Source organism: Tachypleus tridentatus, chromosome 8 (assembly GCF_004210375.1).
Source record: "Tachypleus tridentatus isolate NWPU-2018 chromosome 8, ASM421037v1, whole genome shotgun sequence".
NCBI classification, from domain to species: Eukaryota; Metazoa; Arthropoda; class Merostomata; order Xiphosura; family Limulidae; genus Tachypleus; species Tachypleus tridentatus.
The window spans coordinates 85695826-85712519 of record NC_134832.1 but is presented as its reverse complement, the minus strand read 5'-3'; positions in this window follow the sequence as shown (position 1 = coordinate 85712519).

Here is a 16694-nt window from a genome sequence, read left to right as displayed (position 1 = left end):
GCTTTGGCTAGGTGACAGTCACTCGGGTTTTACAGATAAGGACAGACAAGTTGGTTTCAAACACTGTTGAGTGGTCTCTCTCCTTCTAGTCAGAAGGTTGAAACTAGTAACTGATTTGCGTGAATATCTGATCGGACCAGATAGTCCATGTGTCACAGTGAAGATTAAAAACAGTAAATATAGTCGGCAGCTTTATGTTTATCCTGATAATATTTTAAGATACATATTCAGAACTAAACAGAGGCATAGTTAGTTTGCCAAGATTTATTTCAAATTAATATTTAATTTATAAAAAAAAGACAAATAAACATCTGTCATACGTGGATACGTACATCATCTTTTAGAGTATGGATCTCAGAAAGTACTTACCTTTTTATTATACACTCTTTATTTCATTTATTCGGAAGTTTGCATTAATAATAATTAATGTGGCTTTTCCTCCATTGACATTGGGCCCACTTAATAAACTCCGGGACCAAGAACACTGCTGATTCACCAGTTATTCTGAATAATGAGCAGGTTAATTTAGGGTTGAGTAAATGTATAACATAGAGTTATCGCTTGGTGGATGAACAGTAAATTGAAGGACATATTGCACTAAAATCTAAGAATTCGATTTCTCTCAATGAACAGAACGTACACCTATGTGCACATTAATTGAAACAAATCGGAAAATTTCGATTTTTTTGCGTTCTATTTCTGAGAATCCAAAAATTGCTCACAAATTAATACATGACATGATCGTCTTTATTTTTCAGGAGATCATTAATCCGCTTTGGCATCGAGTCCACGAGTTGACTGCAATTTTTACTAATTTTTGGATCGCGGTACCACACCTCAATTATGTCCTCAATTAACTTATCTTTCGTAGTACAGTCTTTTCCCCGAAGTCTTTCTTTACGAATCGCCCAAAATTTTCAATAGGATTTAAGTCCAGAGAGTTTCCAGGCCAGTCCAGCACCTTTATTTGCGTCGTAGTCATAAAATTCTTCACAAGTTTCAATGTGTGGCACAGAACCAGATCTTGCTGAAAAATGTCAGGTCCATCTGGAAATCTTTTTTTCAATTCTGGAACGACTCTTCTCTGCAAAACTTCGATGTCCTGTGGTCCTCACATCATACCTTCTACGATATGTAAGCATCCGACGCCATAGTAGATGAAAAAGCCCCAAAACATCTTCTTCAAGGGATGTTTTACGAACTGATTAATGTGAGATTCTCGAAGTTTCTCACCTGGAGATCTGCGAACATGCAGACTTCTTTGATCTTGTACGAAGAAATGAGTCTTGTCACTAAATAACACCTTTCTCCATTGTTCTTGCGTCCAGTTCTTGTATTTCAGACCCCATTCATACAGTTTTTTCTTCATTGAGTTTGTAAGAAGTTGTTTTTTGACTGGTCTCCTTGCCCTTCTAATGCAATTTCGAATGACGTAATATTCCTCAAAATTTCGTCATATACCTCAAAAATAGATCGACCGTACAGCAAACCACAGCTAATGACGTTGTCTGTGTAAAAAAAAATGACTATTAAAGGAAATCAGCGGGTTCAGCGAGCCAACACAGGCCGCCATGCTGAAAATATTGTAAAATTCCCACTTGTTTTAATTAATTTGCACAAGGGTGTAGATGGTACATTATATAGCTCTGCACTAAAATATTAGTAACATAATAATTATTTTAAAATATCATTACTGTGATTCAAATGTGTCGCGACATAATAAAACAAATGAAAAAGTACATTACACCAACTCATTCAGTTCACACCGTTATCAAGCAATTACTAATATAAATAGCACCTCTATCACTGTTGTGTTTTTCGTATCCCAACCAGCCTGAAAGCCCTGATACTGCGCAGTGGATACAGTGTGATTGTCTTATATACTCTTCTTTATTTTATTTTAATGAAGTTCGTATTAATAATTGTAATAACGTTGTTACTAGCTGCCGTAATCGTTATTACGTAGAGCAGGAGATAATTTTGCACATTAATACGCATTCTTTACCTGAAAAATTGATGTATACACGTCATTCAAAATATAGAGAACTAAAGAGAAAATACAGATTTTTTTATTGGAGTTTACAATGATTATTTTATCTACTAAATAGAACTTAATCTGTGTTTATTTGACATAATCATATAAAAATAGTCTTTAATGGTACTTGTTACGTGTTTACAGCGTCATACAAGCAAGTTCCGGTTACAAGTTTCAGTGTGTAAGGGTCAAAGCTCAGTATCGAATGTCAAGTATCACATAGAATCCTAGCGATAGAACAATGTTAGAAAGGAAAGAAGAAAAGCTGAGAGTTTAATTCATTTTGCTTACAGCTGTAAGTCTACAGACTTGCAACGCTAAAATCAGGGGTTCGATTCCCCTCGGTGAACTCAGCAGATAGCCAGATATGGCTTTACTATGAGAAAACACACTTATTCTGCTTTCCTTTGATTATCACAATTATCGGACAATTTTAGGTTAACTTTGCCCAATCATTAAATTAGAATTACGATATCATGACATGTAAATTATTCAAGTACATTAATTGCGTATTTAAATTATGTAATTATTAGTAATTAACTAATAAGTAATAAGATGAATTTGAATGTCATTTAATGTATTTTAATATGAGCATTAAAAATCTACCTGTGAAGATATAAATGCGTATTTAAGGAAAACATCGAAGGACTTTGTAAACGGACTTTTTTTTTTCTTCAAGTAAACAAACTACAGGTTGTTAAGTGTATTTATTCTAGAAAATTTCTTGGAAAAATTCACCTAAAATATCGAGGTAAATAAATTATTGATCCTTTCTTATTTTATTATCTTACATAGATACCACTGTATTCCAAAGTACTTACATTTTAAATATATAATGACAATACAAACTGTGTATTGTTATGACGCTTGACTACACGTGTTTTTGTCATATCTATCAAAACGTTCAAGATAAAGATGTGGAGAAAAGTATTTGAAGTTTTTTTGTGTCCATACGAAAACTAAACATCTAGGCTGAATCCATAGCAGCTAAAATTCCATTTGAAACACCATTTAAATATCGAACTACGACACAAAATAAAGTTCCGTGTAAAATGCCTAATAAAACTTTATACACCTTTTCTTTTGGGCATGCGTAATAGCCTTACAAGGAGAAATGTAATAAAAGACACATGCAGTTAACGAACGCAGTTTTCATCAGATGTGCTAAGCCTAAATAAGTTTAATTGTTTCCCACGTACGTACACGTTATATAAAATTATTATGACTTTGGTATATCAAAATTAGACGCTATGTAAGTATTGTTAAAAGTGTTTTGTTACAAGCCCGATGTCGTATTAGAATGGACGTAACCTTTAACTCATGTGTTACATAATTTTATATGTCAAGCAAATAAAGTATAATAGTTATTAGTGTACATTTATTGTACTGATTCGCACTCGTTAGACACTTCATTAGTATTCCTATTAGTATCAAGTCAGACCATTTTCAAAACAACAGTAATTTGAAGTTGGCGTGGCATAGACACCTGAAGATATCAAGTGTCTTGTTTGCCCGTAGTCTATTCATTGAGGAGTATAGTCTGAAACTGATTCAGAGTGTTTCACAAATAATAGAGAGTGAACGTAACATTCGAGGTCATCCAAAAGATATTTAATAAACTTCACAGCTGGTAACTATACTGATAATGAAAATCACTGTTATGCTCTACAAATCGATATGTAAATAAATCAGAAACCCTGATACATAGTGTAAATAAAAAAACTAAAAACATCGACAATATATCCAGTGACTTGTACCATTGAAGTAATAAAAGAAGAGAGGTTAAATCCTCATTTTGGTCTACCCATATTTTTAGTTTACTATCAAAGAGTGAAAAGCTGCTTATTAGCCCACATCTCAACGTTTAAGTTATATATTAATCAGAGCCTGCTGTGAAAGTGTTTGTGATGAACATCGCCATAAGAGAGTGAAAGGCTATTTATTAGGCCACACTATATGGTTTATGTTATATAGTAGTCACAGTCTGCTTTACGACAGTGTTTATAATGAATAATGTTTGGATATTGTCTAGTCCTGTTTCATATATGATGAACTGGTTAATTGGAACATAGTTTTGGATTTGTTGCACCAGGCTTTTCAAACTAACCATAACAAGAGTACATCCTTACATTATTAAAGGTTTAGCAATTACCCGACATATTAACCATTAGTTTATTTCGGCAGATGTGGAAAGACGAGTGTGACAAGAATCGTAATAAAGTGTTTCTTTAGTGTTGATAAAAAACAATAATATGGAATAACAGCCGAAATTCCACAAAGAAAGGAAATAAAAATAAGTTTATTTGTGATAGAAAAATTTGTTTAAAAAATACATTTTATACTAACATAAAGAGAACTGTTTTAATTGAGATTTGAGATTGGAGTAATGAAATCAGTAAGAAATTAATTTCATGAGTTACTATGATAGAAGCTAAATTACACTATAGCCTTACCTTTCCCTCTATGACCAATTTCATCTTTCTTTCTGGTGAATAACAATTAATAACTAGTAAGCATACTTAAAAAAAAGACGAAATTATCTATCCAAAGAGTAACAGATATTATTAATTTTCTGGTACACATATACAAACACATACACATCACAAAAAGCTTAAATTAAAGAACCAGTTTGATATATATTATTCTATGTGGATTTCAAACACAGATAAAGGTCTCTGATTAAATAACAACACTAGATGGGCGAATTTTCTTAAACACTTGTAAAGATCTCCAAATGCCTGCATTTCTTAATGCAAGAATATTTTAGTAAACGAATAATATTTATTATCTTCAAAATAGTTTAGTCTAACTTAACTCTTGAGTAGGAATATGATATATTCTTGAATTAGTGGCTCTAATATGTCTAAATAAGTTCTGAAAAAATATAATGTTATATAGATCCTAGTACGGTATTTGAATTTAGCACATAACAAAACCATAGGTATAAACTTTTCTATCAAACAGTTAAAGTAGATATCTGAACAACGTGTGATAAGGAACCTTCATCATGCTTACCAATCTTAATCCGCAGAAAAGCTATTTAGAAACATCAGTAACAAGGTAAAAATGGCGTTAAGGTTTTAACCAATAACAATACTTAGTTTGATTGTCGTATATTCTTTTTCAAGAAATTTAATTTGATTTCGAATGAATTAAATGTTTTTAGAAAAAAAGAAAAGTCTATAAATAAATGATTTCACACTTCATGACGTAAACCTTCTAACCTTTTCTCTGGTATTCTTAATAACGCTATAACGATTAATAGAAAACTATTAGTGTGAACAGTCAAATATTTCCTTCTGATATATTACTGCTCATATACATAATATTAAATTATTTCATTTATGAAAATGCCAGAGTAAATATACGTATAAATATTTAAGGAGATTTCTTTTTTTTTCTTACATCAGAAGATAAGAAACTCTTACACTTAATGAGTGTATTTATTCCACTATGAAAGAAGGAATAGTATATCTTGCTTAAAGAATGCATATTAAAACCAGTAACCATTATAAGACCTTCACATACACTTCTTCAAACATCTCGGACTCACCTATTAAAAACGCACCTTTCTTCTGACAGTGACAAATGGAGCTTCGTATGTTACTCAATGTCTCTTTATAAATATATAGGGTAGACAAATAAGTCCTGATGATCGCCTGCTGAGAATAAGGACGCCGGACAGACGCCAGGGGTCACTGATCCTCATGCACGCGAATGAATTCACATGCCCAGTTCTAATGGTTTTTTTGAAAATGTTAAATTGCCTACACGTTTCTTATTTTTGATATACGAAAGTTATTCACCATTAACAAATGTCAAGGAAAATTTTAAATGTATTTATATATATATATGTTTTTTACCCGTTTTATTTAAAAGAAGGTTATTTTATTCAACAGTCAAATCTTTGTTAAATATTGTCTGAAGTTAACAAGAGATTTATTCATAAACAGCGTAAAAGGTAACATTTTTTAAAAAATATATTATTTTTATTTAAATGAAATTTTATTAATAAACAAATTAAAATTGATTATTACTCATCGTGAAACTTTCAAGCGCTCAGTCATCGGTTAAAAATTATTATTTTTATCCTGAAAGACAATGCAAATCAAGAAACTGGGCTTCAGATACAGCCATTTATAAGTTCGAACTACCGAACAATCTGAAATTGCCGGGTGTATTTAGTGGTTTCTCAGCGTGATTCTTGGACTTGCAGTCCATAGTTTGGCATTCTAATCAGTACATATGCCTAGTTGAGAAATATTAATTAGAAGTACTCTTGAATATTATAGGAATTTATTGTGTTATAAATTTAAATTCATAAAACAATAAATTCAAAGTAATTATTAGTAATTCTGAATATATTTATGAACAAAGTAGGCTTTATGCGAACATGATATCTGATAATAATATTATATATATACATATATATATATATATATATATACATACAGCGTACGGTTTGGATAGTTTGTTTGTTTGTTTAAATTTCGCGCAAAGCTGCTCGAGGGCTATCTGCGCTAGCTGTCCCTAATTTTGCAGTGTAGGATTAGACGGAAGGCAGCTAGTCATCACCACCCACCACCGACTCTTGGGCTACTCTTTTACCAACGAATAGTGGGATTGACCGCACATTATAATGCCCCCACGGCTGGAAGGGCGAGCATGTTTGGTGCGATTGGGATTCGAACCCGCAACCCTCAGATTACAGGCCCGGTTTTGATAGAATAAAATATAATATTTCAAGAACATTTTTCATATTTCGTTGTCCTATTAATAAACATTGTATCAATATATAATATATTATTATTTCAAACGCTATGGTTGTTGTATTATGTCGTTATTCAAACTTCTTGAGATGTTTTAACGCTAATAATTATAAATTAATTTGTATCTCATATGCACCTTTTTCATGATCTCACCCCATATATTGAGTGACAAACCACAGAAAGTTTAAATGAGCATCACATAAAGACTGCCTATTAATCTTTTAAGTATTACAAATGCACTTGTATCTCGTACTGAATTTAAATATTTGTTTTTCTATAAAAAATAAAGTAAATTTTCGATCGTATATTTCACTTTTTCTTATGTTTTCTTAATTCAGTTTCAGTAGTTAAAGCAAATTAAATTCCTCAGTCACCATAATTTCCTTTGATAAGTTTCAGAACAGAACGCCACGCAACAGATAAACTCTACTCCTATGGTTTATACAGCTGGGATTATCAAACAGCTACAGTTATTCATCTGTTTCCAGAGGGAAGACTCGGCATGGCCAGGTGGTTAAGGCACTCGACTTGTTATCCGAGGGTCGCGGGTTTTAAATCCCCGTCACACTAAACATGCTCGCCCTTTCAGTTTGTGCGTTATAATGTTACAACCAATCTCACTATTCGTTGGTAAAAGAGTAGAGCAAGAGTTGGCGGTAGGTGGTGATGACTAGCTGCCTTCCCTCTAGTCTTACACTGCTAAATTAGAGATGGCTAGCGCAGATAGCCCTCTTGTAGCTTTGCACGAAATTTAAAACAAACCAAAGCAATCCATAGGGAAGTGGAAAGAGCGACACCCCACTACTAATATCCGAGCTGGCTGAGAGATTTTCTCTGTGATCGTTTGTGACTATTATACCTACAGGCTGACAGTAAAGTGCTACATACATGTATACGGTTAGAGGTCGTAGTCATTAATAAGGAAGAGCATTCAATCCCAGTTCGTTGTCACACCGACAGCTTGACGTTATTCCCAATTAAACAGGTTTTACCACGAGTCTGTTAGGTCTACTCTAATTGGGTGCCAACTAAGTTGTGATTAGAACACACTGGTAAAGATCACTGCTGAAAATAGCTGCCGCTGCTTTAGCTTACTCGAATACACCATAATGGTTCTTTAGTTTGACATAATGGTGTGATTAAACTCATTTCACCCTGTTATAGAAGAGCATCTGATTATCTTCTGATATATTGCATTAGTTTCCGGATTTTTAGATTGAAAGCTAAACATTGTTCATCTTTCTTTTGTGCAGGAAGAGAATCAATTATTGAATGCTTTTAGCTTATCAGCTCAGCGTTGAATACTGAAACTGTTTATTTCACGGCTAAGTCTGTTCAAAAACAAAGTAGCATTTCTAATTTTCACCAATTTTGTATCACTACAACTTAAAGAATGTTACAGAGGTATTAAGTTCCAAAGGTACACAAAGAGATATCTGTGATCTGCTCACCACGAGTATCAAAATACTTTTCTAACGTTGTAAGTCGACAGATATTGCGATGTGCTACTAGGGCGCTAAGAGTTCAAAAGTGAATCTCTACCTCTGTACCATTTCATGATCAGTAAGTAGAAGAAAGAAGTTGCCCCATTAATAAAAATAGCCTCATCAAGCCTAAACAAGTTAACATTCACCTAAGGTGAACATTATTTTATGATTTCAGAAATGATTAAGGTTTATAAGAACGGATTAATGCCATCCTAAATTATTTTTCTTAGGAAAGGCCTATTTCTTGCTTCTCTTATAACAGTTTAATATATTTATTTAATGTACATTTCCAATAGTTCAGCTGTAATTTTGATACCGATAACACTGCACGACAATTTTTTAAAAAAGTTTTTCTGATTGTGACAGGTACCTGGTGGGTATGCACAAATATAGTTTTGGTTTTGCTTCATCACGTAGGAAATCTGAGAAATAGACAGTAAACTGTTTACCGGCAATATAATATTTAATTGCGTTTATGTTTCTAATTCGCTATTAAGTTCAACATAATTAAAAGTGTTTTGCTCCTGATTTTCATTTGTATCCAATGTCCGGTGCATCACGTTGCAGTGTCCAACAGTAGTCAGCAAGCATTGACGGATTCCAGTTGCCCTGATATCGTTTTTCCATTGTAGCAATGTTCTGGTGAAAACTGAAGATTTCGATGAAACGGTACGTGATGGGCACACTTGGATCTGATTTTCTTGATCAGTAGCCAAAAATCTATGAGGAACTCCCAACAGTGTTCAAGAAGCAAAACCTTTGTTGTGCAGTGTAATGGACACAACACACATGGCCCATGAATTTAGTGTATATTTAAGGGAAATTATCATTCTTTTAAATACAGGAAAAGAAATTACACAGACGTTTTTCGTAATGTCGTTGTTTTATTTTTAAAATACACGATTTTTATCGAAATTTGCCTATTTACTATCAATACTTTATTTTTTCACTTCACCTGAATTGACAATATTACCTAAATGAATGGTATGAATATTCATAATTTCTTTTATAAAGGTTGCTGTTCGTCGTTTCTAGGCTTACACAGGTCTACAATCTTCATGTAGATTCAGATTATATGCTTTGTATACACATGACAGATGTAATAGTGTACTTCTACAGGTACGTAAGATTACTATTGGCAAAAACTGTGGCTCCACAGAGTCATTTACTGAGAAAACAGCCCTGTATGTATAACTACATGTATGCCTAAACGGATATGAAAGTTTCCTGCAGATACAGATTGTAAGTTCACAGGAGACATAAATTTTTATATATAAAGAATGTAAGTACAGAAAGCCAGTTTGCAAGAAATAGTTGCATATTTTATATATATTTTACAGACATAGATTTTTGTGGATGCATATTATAATACGTAACAAAATCTATAATTTTTTTTTGTTCCTGGGCAGAAAGTGTTATTTCCCAATTGCTTATGCCTAATGAAAATGGAAAAGACCTATTTTTCTCTTCAAACTTTGATTTTGTGACCTGGGTAATAAAATTTTCAAATTTACTCATTTTCCAGAACATTCCAGGTAGATTCGGTGCTGAGGCAATTGGAACTGGCTGTAATCTGAACAAGTGGCACCTCTTCATTCATAGCTTATCCAGAAGCCTTAATGTTGTGCTGCTCCATAACGGAAATAAGTATCCGTCTCTTCCCCTGGCTCATTCGGTGCACCTAAAGAGGAATACAACAGCGTCAAGACCTTGCTAGAAGCTTTGAAGTATGATGAGTATGGCTGGGAAGTTATCGGATACTTCAGAATGATGGCATTCCTGATGAGTCTCCAAGAAGGCTTTACCATGTTTCCCTGTTATCTTTGCCTTTGGGACAGCAGGAAAACAGCAGCACACTACAACAGGAAGCACTGGCAACAACGGACCGACTTCTCTGTGGGGAGGCACAATGTCAAGTGTGACCCACTAATGGACTTCCAAAAGGTGCTGTTCCTACCATTGCACATAAAATTGGGTCTTATTAAACAATTTATCACAGTTCTTGATAAGAAGTCTGCAGCCTTCAAGTACCTTCGAGACTTCTTCCCTAAGCTGTCTGAGGCAAAGGTCAAAGCTGGTGTCTTCGTTGGACCACAAATAAAGAAGATCCTGCAGTACACAGAATTCCACAAGAAGCTCAGTGGGATAGAAATAAAAGTTTGGGGCAGCTTTGTCGTAGTGGTTCGGGGCTTTTTGGGCAATCACAAGGCCGAAAATTATATGGAACTAATTGAGGCTCTGGTGAAGAACTACGGCAAAATGGGCTGCAGAATGTCCCTGAAAGTCCATATCCTTGACAATAATCAGAGGAGCAAGGCGAGCGCTTCCACCAAGATATACTGGACTTTGAACGCCGCTACCAAGCAGTGTATAACGAAAACATAATGGGAGACTATATTTGGGGGCTGATACGTGAAAGTGATTTACATTACAGTCGCAAATCTCGAAAAACTATTCATTTTTGTATAACTTCAGTACAAGTACATGTAAATATTGATTCATATGTTGTTTTAATCAGATCTTATGTAAATGAAAATGTGCAAATTTGCCCATTTTTACATAGAAAATAGGTTAATTTGTAAATTTCATTATCCAGGTCACAAAAACAAAGTTTGATGGGAATAATGGCCATTTTCTGTACTTTTGCAAGACAAGCAATTGAGAAATAACACATACTATCCAGGAACAAAATTTGTGCTACATAGTGTTAGAAATCCACGTTTCTGTCTGCGAGGAAGAACAGCGTGTTACAACTAGCTGTACAGACATTGACTCCTATAGATACAGATAAAAATGCAGACGTTTTTCAAACTCTGTAGAGACATAGATTCTTATACATACATATTATAAATGCAGAAGTATTTCAGATAGATGTAAAGACGTATATTCCCATAGACACAGTCTATAAATGCAGAATTCTTTCCGCAAAGGTTATTTTTTGTAGTTAAGTACAAAACTACAAAATGGGCTATCTGGCCCACTACAGGTATCAAAATCCTATCTCTAGCATTGTAAGCCCTCAGACATAGCGCTGTGTCACTGGGGTCACACGCGAGGAGAGCTGCATATTTTATATATTTTTTGCAGATGGTAAATCACAATTCTATTTGCGAGAAACAAATACATAACAATGGCTTAAATAGATAGACCAGAAACGTTTGGCTGGACGCTTAACCTAATCTGTTTCCATTCAACCTTCATGTTTTCACCAAAACAGAAAGCATAACACCAGAAACTAAACCATCAGAATATGTGTTTCTGTTTTTTATATAAGTAAGTCCCGTATTATCTCAGGAGTGATCTTTCTATCTTATCGTTTATGGATTGTTCCTATTTTCAGATCCTATGGATTGAAACTAGCCTGTCATAGCTTACTAAGTTACGCTACGCAGCGTACGAAAGGATCGTGCACCATGTATACTTGCGATTAGAAACTCGATACACATTGTAAAATTTACCAGGGTCTAGCCTACACATTTGAGAAATGCAGACATATGTGCCTCCATGCCAATGAAGACCACACGCAGATCTTTACTTGTATAGACGAGTCTCGTCAACTGCGTGATGTTCCTCCTGCTTTCCTACCTGGACGTCCTCTCTGCTGTCGACTTTAATCTCTATTGTAGTGTTTCTGAAGTTGCGTCAAGCGACTGATTTCCAACCTTTTAGTTATTGTTTAATTAAATTATTCTTTTTTTTCCTCTCCTATCTGTCTATCCTTTTCTCAGTATTCTATGTCGTTCTTTCTTATTTCACATTGCTTGTTCTGTATCTCTTCTCTTATCTTTTAATTATAGTCTTTCACCTCTTTCTTCTGTCACGTTCAACCATTTTTATCTTTTAATTTTTTTAGCTCCTACTGTCTTTGTCATTCTTTTTTTCTTTAGTTTTATTATTCCTTCGTTTTATCCTTTTTCAATTATTTCTTTTAGTAAGTGAAAAGTCATATTTTTAAGGTTTTCACAGTTTCCGGTAAGATTACAAAAGACTCAATTTTTGAAAATAAATTTTGTATCAGTATTCAGTATACCTATAAGAATCAGCTTTTCTGCCTTCCCAAATGTTTTTTAAACAATACTTTATAACTTAGAGAGGTAACAAATATTATTAAAATATTAATGCGTAAGTACAGTTAATATTTATAAATTCACAGAAACATCTTATCCCGGTATTTTTTGTTTCAGAATTTTATGCAAAGTTAAACAGAGACTATTTACTGCCTTTAATATTGAAGTGATAGACTAGAAGAAAAGCAACAAGTTCAAACTACCGACCACAAACTCTAGGGCTGCTCTTGTCTGATCTGATTCTCCAAACAACACAGGAAGTATTAGAAACTGTTCAGAATCAAATATTGTATAGCAAGCCAAGTACGATATTATACTTGTAACTGGTTTTCTGTCTACTTTTCCTACTCCTGACTATCATCATGCTTCGACATTCCCTTCCGAATCCCAGGTGAAATCATTAGTATCTCAGTTGAATGTTAAACAGAAAAAGGTGATATCAGAAACATAAACGTTTGACAGTTGTTTAATTAATTATGTTGAGCATGTTGTTTGCTGAATATACTTAAATATGTATCAATTAAGAAACAAGAAGTTTCGATGTTATCTCGAATAGAAACGCTCAACACCACCACTCTGAAAGTTTCCGGATCAATCTTGCTTTTAATATTTAACATACTGAGTATAAAGATCGACATTTGAGGGACATAATAAAAGTCCTTTAACACTTACATAATTCCTAGTCGTTGGCTTATATATTGTTAACATAAAATACATCGTGGTGAAAATAGAATACAATTATAATTTGACAAATTTAGTTAAAATAACAGCTGTACCCTTCACAGTTTAATAACTAACATTTGATATTTCATCCTAAATATCTGAAGCGTGCCACCACCCACCACCAACAACTCTTGGGTTACTCTTTTACCAACGAATAGTGGGATTGACCGTCACATTATAACGCCCCCACGGCTGAAAGGGCGAGCATGTTTGGTACGATGGGGATGCGAACCCGCGACCCTCCGATTACGAGTCGCACGCCTTAACACGTTTGGCCATGCCAGGCTCTTAATTTACTGACTAACTATTTTAAATTTATTGTTTTGCATTAAGTGTTCTCGTTATTTGGTTACAAACTAAGCAATTTTTTTAGTAGTTTAACAAGCAGTTTCGTTTAAAGATACTTGTTAATGTGGCTTGTCAGAACTTCAATTTTTCTGTCATAATTTTCGATACACAGTTTGTTCCTTTACAGAACCTAATGATTCAATGGAATTAAATGTGTTCTTTAACACAAAACAATAAAGCCAATGCATTATTTTATATAGACTTAGGTGGTGAAGTATTGCTATTATAGTAATTCTAAAAATACGTTTGACTGAAAATCTAGAAGAGTATATATCATGCTAATTACATTATATCTTTTATATTCAGTGCCAACTAGACCTATCATGAACAACATAACGTATAAAGGTGGTTTATATACGACAGAAATAGCAGTTGTATGGGTACTATTTATAAAGAAACTGTAGAAAAAAGGACTGTCATGTTGTGAGCTACATGAATTTGGTGAAGTATAATTTCATAGCATTTACTTAAATCATTTACAAATCAAAATTTTAGGATAAAAATATAAACTGATTCTTAAAGAAAATGAGAGATAAAAACTTAGCAACTAATTGATGTTTAAATATTTTTCTACCTCGCCTTGATATATGTTTTTTATCATATTCATAGATTCTTAAACATGCAAACAAAGGAGGACAAGTGCACAGCATTGTCCGATTGTTAGAGCCCTGTATCGTAATTTGAGGGCCGCGGGTTCAAATCCCCGTCACACCAAACATGCTCTCCCTTTCAGCCATGTTAGCGTTATATTTGACGGTTAGTCCCACTATTCGTTGGTAAAAGAGTAGCCCAAGAGTTGGCGGTGGGTGGTAATCACCTGCTGCCATTCCTCTAGTCTTACACTGGAAAATCCTTGCAGGTAAGGAAGTTAGTGTTTTGATAAATGATGTCATTCCGCTTTGTCGTTTGAATACCATTGTTCTTAAAAAGTGGAAAACTTTTTATTATTTGTAAAATTTGATTAAATTAATCTTTGCTTTTATTAAATAAACAATATGCAATATAATATTTGGTATAATCTATTTTTCTATTTAAATGTCTTATTAAAACTTTTTACGAACCTGAGAAGTAAAAATATTAGAATATGTGATTCTGCATTATTTAGAGTGAACTTCATGTTCGTTTGTTTTTGAAATTTCGCACTAAGCTACTCGAGGGCTATCTGCGCTAGTAGCTGTTCCTAATTTAGCAGTGTAAGACTAGATGGAAGGCAGCTAGACATCACCACCCACCGCCAACTCTTGGGCTACTCTTTTAATAACGAATAGTGGGATTGACCGTCACATTATAATGCCCCCACGGCTGAAAGGGCAAGCATGTTTGGTGCGACCGGGATTCGAACCTGCAACCCTCAGATTACGAGTCGAACGCCTTAACCCACCTGGCCATGCCAGGCCGAATCTCATGTTATCATTTAAAAGTTCTGTAAATACTACATTATATTTAAAATTCTGGAAGCTATCTTAAAGTATATTTATGTGTGTCTCATTATAAATTCATTGGTCTACGTATTACATCGAGCATTTGCAAGGTCTGTTCACACATGCATGTGCAGACGTTCGCACACACATGAACGATGACAAGTAACACCACCATGGTTTATGGTTCACTGCCTAATGAAAAACGACAGTTAAAATGTGAGTGAAATAAATGTTGAAATAGAACCTCCTAGGGTGGTCCAAAGATGGTTATCTCTCTGGAGATCCCTGTTCTGGTATTTTTAAGTGCATAAAAATGAAGTCCATAAAGAGCGACACACGCACTTAGCGAAGACTCGAAATTGCCACCGGAGTCTATAAGATATTGATTAACAAACTTTCATTGCTTCATGAGTCTTTGTAAAGTTAAACTGTTAAGAGAACATGCTGAGACTGTTTAAAAACGTTAACATATTTTGTATGGTAATTATTATTGCTCATGCTCCACGTGGTTCTTCAGTCTTTAGATAAAATAAACATTTATTATGTGTTAAGCGCTTTTATTTTTTATTTTTTGCAATCAAACCATTCGGCTACTTGAAGCCTACTAATTACATATTATACCTGCTTTGTACAAATAGTAATATACTGTATTACTATGTAAAGTGGTTTCGTTTATTTTGAATTTCACGCAAAGCTACACAAGAGCTATCTGCACTAGCCGTCCTTAATTTAGCAATGTAAGACTAGAGAGAAGGCAGTTGAGCTAGTCATCACCACCCACCTCCAACTATTGGGCTACTCTTTTACCAATGAATAGTGGGATTGACCCTCACATATAACACCCCCATGAGCATGACTGGGATTCGAACCCGCGACTCTCGGATTATGAGTCGAGTGCCTTAACCACCTGGCCATGACGGGCCACTACTGAATAAAGACGTAACAACAAATAACACATTATAAGCAGATGTAAGCATTTTCTGGTCATTCGCTACACTACAAATCATCAATGGTTACTGCGGATAGAATAAAGATGCAACATTTGCTTACAAAAATAAGGTTTTATAATGCAAGAAATGTAAAATATCAATTATCTAAATATTTAGAATTATATATTTCGTAGTTTTATCGGTACTGAACTCTGGCCTTCTTTTCTGAGTCTAAACGCTCGAGTGAACTCCTTTTGTTTAAGTTTTGTTTAACTCCTTTCATTTCTGAAATGAAAACTTTTTGTGTTAAATTCACATGTTTAAAAACAGTAGGATATTAAAACTAGACAATCACATTTTATTTTAATAGACATTCCCCCAACAGTGACACACTGGTACTTCTGCGGACTTACACTGTTACAAACTAGGTTACGATATCCGTCTCATAGTGGGCAGAGCACAGATAGCCAGTTCACTGTGCAGCTTTGGTGCATACTTACACACAAACAAACAATCATTATACGACACAAAATATTCCCATCCCAGTGACTCAGAGGAACGTTTATGGGCTTATGACGCTAAAACTCGGTTTCGATGCCTGTAGTGAAAGTAGCAAAAGTAACCCTTTATTTAATTTTGTGCTTAAATATAAACCAACGCACACAAATGTAAAAATATTTTAGAAACCAACATTTCTTTCTTGTGTGTCAGTTTATAATAAACGCTAGAAATCAGATTTCGATACCATTGGTGGCCAGAGCACAAATAGCCCATTGTGTAGCTTTATGCTTAATTTCAAATAAACAAAAGCTCAAAACTAGGGACAATTATTGGTTAATAACCATTATTCTTTGCTTACCTTCACATTAATATTCTAAACGAACAGATTCGAGAGCCAAATCATCTGTTTGAACA